Raw genomic sequence first — 5,278 nt, 5'->3', positions numbered from 1 at the left:
AGAGAGAAGCTCCGAGAGAGACCGAGAAAGCGAGGAGAGAGAGAGAGAGAGGGAGGCTCAGAAAGAGAGAAGCTCCAAGAGAGACCGAGAAAGCGAGGAGAGAGAGAGGTAGAAGCTCAGAGAGAGCGAGAGAGAGGGAGGCTCAGAAAGAGAGAAGCTCCGAGAGAGACCGAGAAAGCGAGGAGAGAGAGAGATAGAGGGAGGCTCAGAAAGAGAGAAGCTCCGAGAGAGACCGAGAAAGCGAGGAGAGAGAGAGGTAGAAGCTCAGAGAGAGCGAGAGAGAGGGAGGCTCAGAAAGAGAGAAGCTCCGAGAGAGACAGAGCGAGGCTCAGAGAGATAGAGACAGCAAGAGCGAGGGTCGGGAGAGACACGGAAAGATCGAGGCTCAGAGAGCGAGAGAGAGAGACTCAAAGAGAGTGAGAGAAAGTGAGACGTGGCAATGACGTGGCATCCGACTAGGATGCCACGTCTATTACAATCAGCCCTCTTCGATGCCGCGTCGGACGCCACGTCGCCGTCGGGAAATCTGAGGATAGATCGCGTGGGTTTCAAAAAACTTGGGATAGATCGCGGACGTCTTAAAAACCGGTGGGATATAACGCGGTAAGATGATAGATAACGGACGTTTTAATAAACCTGGGATAGAATGCGGACGTTTTCAAAAACCAGGGGTATGTGAGACAATTTGCCCTATTTTTTTTAAACGGGCAGATAAGGTAAATTAGAGAGATGGCCTTACGTCTCAAGAACACGTAGGGTAGACGGCAGAGTTGGTGGCTTGGTGCATGGCACCTAAAAATATCCCAAAGTTGTTAAGCTTTACGGTCCACATTCACCCTCAGATGGATAAATAGACGACGAAGTGAAAGTAGCCACTTCGACGATCTTCCTTGTCTATCATGGCGCCAGCGATATCGGAAGCTAAGGTTCCTCACGTCGCTCTTCTACCTTGCGCCGGCTTGGGGCACCTTATGCCTTTCCTCCGCCTCTCTGAATCGCTGGTCTCTCGTGGCTGCGTCGTCACCTTCGTCTGCCCCACGCCGTTCGTCTCCGCCGCTGAGGCCGACCAGATAACCTTTTTCATCTCCTCTTCCCCGTCGTTCCGCCGCCTCGAGTTCCCCCTCCCCTCCTCCGAACCCGACGCGACCAAAGATCCGTTCTTTCTCCAGTTCGAGAGAATCCGCGGCGCTCTCCCCCTCCTCGGACCCATACTCTCGTCTATCTCTCCTCCCTTGTCTGCCATCATTATGGACGTCTTTTTAACACACGACTTCCTTCCCATTGGCCGTGCCATCTCTCTGCCCGTCTACACCCTTTCCATCTCTAATGCAGGAATGCTCTCCCTCGCCGTCTCTTATCCCCGAATCACGGTCGCCGGCGATGGCATCCTCAAGATCCCCGGCCTGACGGAGGACCTTCCTCGCAGCGCCCTCCCCCAGCCGCTGCGAGACCCGAAACACCCATTCGCCGTCCAGTTCTCCGAGAACGGGCTCGCCATGGCGGAGGTGGACGGTATCATCGTCAACACATGGGAGGCATTCGAGCCGACGAGTCTGGCGGCGCTCAACGCCGGCGAGGTGGTGCCCGGTCTCCCGCCAGTGTTTGCCGTCGGCCCCCTCCTACCCTCGGGCAAGACGGCGGAAGCTCCCGCCAGGGCATGGCTCGACGCGCAGCCGGATTCCTCCGTGGTCTACGTGTCCTTCGGCAACCGTACCGCCCTGCCGCCGAAGCAGATAAAGGAGCTCGCCGTTGGACTGGAGAGCAGCGGGTGCAGCTTCCTGTGGGTGCTGAAGACGAAGAAGGTCGACGTGGAGGAGAAGGAGTACGACGAGAAAGCCATGGCGGAGTTTCTGGGAGAAGGGTTCCTGGAGAGGGTGGGGGAGAGAGGGAAGGTGGTGACGGGGTGGGTGGACCAGCAGGCAATTCTGGAACACCCCGCCGTCGGCGGATTCCTGAGCCACTCCGGCTGGAACTCGCTGACGGAGGCCGCGCTTCGAGGGCTGAAAGTGCTGTCCTGGCCGCGCGGGGGCGACCAGAGGATCAGCGCCATCGTGATAGAGAAGGGCGGGCTCGGCGAATGGCCCAGAGAATGGAGCTGGGACGGGGAAGACGAGATAGTCGCCGGGGAGGAGATCGGTCGGAGACTCGCGGCGTTCATGAAGGGGTCCCCCACCGCCGTCGCCGCCGTAGCCAAGGTGAAAGAGGAGGCCCTCAGAGCCATCGCCGACGGCGGGAGCTCTCAACGCGGTTTCGACAAACTCGTCGCGAGTTTCCAGCGCAGGAGCCGCTGAGACAGATTTCCTTTTTGTTGTAGGGTTCACGTTTTAAAGATCTACGCTCATATGCTTTGATTCTCGAATAAAAAAAAGAAACTTCGATCTGAAACGGGAGTTGATTTTGATCGACTAATATTATCCTACTTCCAATCTAACCCTAACTAAACCTTCACCATGCGGAGAGAACTCTTACTGATCCTTCGTTGCCGAATCTGCGGTCACGGATTACAATTCTTCGGCAACAGTTATCAGTGTTCAAGTTTTTTTTTTTTTTGAAATTTGAATTTTTTTATCAGTGTTCAAGTAATGAAATCCAGTCATGGGGAAGACTCAGACTGACTCTGGAGGCCATGCAAAAATTGATAGCTGAAATTGAAAAGTCTTCTACAATGGCTATCGGGGTTTAAGCGACGAAGTCATCATGCATTTCAAAGGCAATCGACAATGATTTGATGTAGAAACTCCACATAAACATGCAGGAAAATGTATATTCAACATTAAAATGTTCAAGAATAATAGTTGGCCAAGAAAAGACCTTAAAAGTTCAACCATAGTCTTCCAAAAAAGTTGAAGCATAGAAAATGGAGGAGAACAACCTATCTTTAAATGGCCTTCAACGGATCCTTTCATACCTTAGTCATCATATGTCTCCCAGTTTAGAAATAAATAAAAGGCTTAGGAAACAGTCGGATTGCTTTCTAGCCGTCCGATCACGTGTTCTGGTCTGATGGATGGCTCAGATCGAGCAATCTCACCTTGAGATGGACCTTTTGATAAAGGTCAAGAGTCAAGAGGCTTTCTAGCCATCTCCATGCGTATGATGGTGGGGAAACAGAAGATGCTGCCACCTATCATGTTTATTGAAGAAAACCATCACGATAAACGTCTATTCGTCCGATTTTGCCTAGATCCTAAGCTAGTGGTCCTCATATCTACAATGGCGATCGGATCTGGTTCATGATAGCCCTTGCGTTTGCCAGATAACATTAAATGTCACCTAATATCGCCTTTGCGTTCGCCAGATAACGTTAAATGTCACCTACTATCGCCCTTGCCATCGTCCTGATATGTTCATCATTAAAAGTCGAATAAGTTAAGATCGATTATTTATAGGAAATTTCCCAATCCAACGCTTCGTGAGAAAAAAAAATAGCAGTGTCCCACGCCAGAGAAAATGAATGATTTTTATGATGTAGCAGGCTGCAATAATGGGTAATCGAATTAATCGTGAGCACCACACTTGTCGCTGCATTAGCACCACATGGGCACAGTCAAGTGTCAGACAAGCATTGTAGACGAACTATGGACGGGCAACATACTGTCTTTTATCTTTAAAATAAATTCTAAATAAATCCCAAAAATTCCACAATAATCTATGAGTCTTATAAAACAGTAGTATTCAAAATATAAATCATTTACTTCGAATTTCTTGGAGGATTAAATTTTCTTTCGTTTTGTCCCATTTAATTTCAAAATTCTAAATATAATCAAAGTATTTCTCATAAGAACCATTACTTTGCCTTAAGAACAAAATTGCTACTCTAAAATCAAATTTTGATCAAAACATTCGCAATTCCTTCTTTAGTCTTGAAAAGAAAATCTTCTCAGGTCTCAAATTTCAAAATGATACTAATACAGATACTAGTTCTTTTAAAATATCATGGTTAAGTGTATAAATTAAGCCTTCAAAGTGCATTTTAAGAATTCAAGTATATTAACATGGGATTTATCATTATAGAATAAAACTTTGATAATATTCATTATACTTACATAAGCTATGCATTAAAATCACTTAAGAATTGTATATTTATGCATGTAAGTTCTGTTATAACACACATTAAGCTGAATAAGGTTTAAACCAACAAAAGCAAATGATTTTGGTTTTGTTTTAATTATATAATGGTTTTGGTTTCATGAAAGATAAGGAAAATGTAAAATGATACCATTCTAAGATACGACAAGCATGCCCAAGGAATGGATTTGACCGAAGCTGTGACATGGTAATTCCATGCTTGATAATGATACATTCATTCAATTTAAAACTCTTCTCGAATATCATTTCTCCATAAAATTACTTCTTCTCATTTCAATAGGGGTCATGAGTGTCAAGCTCTTTGCTGACATCTCAAGACTTGGGGAATTCTCCATGATACCACCTACCACAAAAATTAGTAGAATTGCACCACCAAAGAAAACACGTCATAATTATATTAAGACATCCCTCATGTTCATGTGTCAAGAACGTATACCACACCAATATTGGGATGAGGCCATCACCAACATTTTATATCTTATTGATCGGATGCCCACACCAACTCTTCATAGATAAGCTCCCTATCCCAAGTTATTTCAGCACGATCAAGAGTATATGCAATTTCATGTCTTCAAGTTTCTGTGATACCCCAACTTATGCTCCCATGGACCGAATAAATTCTCATCCTGATCCAAAACTTGATTATTCTTGGGCTACTACTCAGTCTACAAGGAATGTCATTTCCAATCCTTGTCTACATCTAAGTCTGCATATCATTTGATCTCTCCCTTTTTGAATCAAACATTCCCTTCTAAAACTCAAAACCCCATCTCTTTTGACAACTTTGATGTGCATTCTTTTGCATTCTTTGCGCACAACTCCCATCTATGCCTATACTACCTTGGCGTAAATTCCTTCACCAATTCTACCCTCAAATACTATCCCTCTTTAAAATTCAGCTTGATCCGAGATAAACCTATGAAATTTTATCAAAATCATGGAATGTATATAACTCAATGGAAAATATCGAATCATCCATTCAACAAAATGAGATCCAAAGAATATAATAACATATCATTTAGTATAAATCTAAAACCTTAAAGGGTTCAAGGAAGAGTTTTTTCTAGTCATTCAATTGCTTAGCCTCTAGAAGTATCTACACGACCTTTGAATGTTGGATCTACTTACACTAGCCCTTTACCAAGAAAGAGGAATAAGAGAGGGGGAAAGTTTCCACCAATATTATAAT

General features: G+C 45.3%; 1 pseudogene; it reads left to right on the top strand.

The window, feature by feature from the left end:
* The first annotated feature begins 867 nt into the window (after positions 1 to 867).
* On the top strand, positions 868 to 2,385 carry LOC144710155 (UDP-glycosyltransferase 708G1 pseudogene; annotated as a pseudogene).
* The last annotated feature ends 2,893 nt before the right edge of the window (positions 2,386 to 5,278 follow it).

This window comes from Wolffia australiana, chromosome 12 (assembly GCF_029677425.1).
Source record: "Wolffia australiana isolate 7733 chromosome 12, ASM2967742v1".
Lineage (NCBI taxonomy): Eukaryota > Viridiplantae > Streptophyta > Magnoliopsida > Alismatales > Araceae > Wolffia > Wolffia australiana.
The sequence above is the reverse complement of the archived record's forward strand: the minus strand, read 5'-3'. Positions and strand labels throughout refer to the sequence as shown.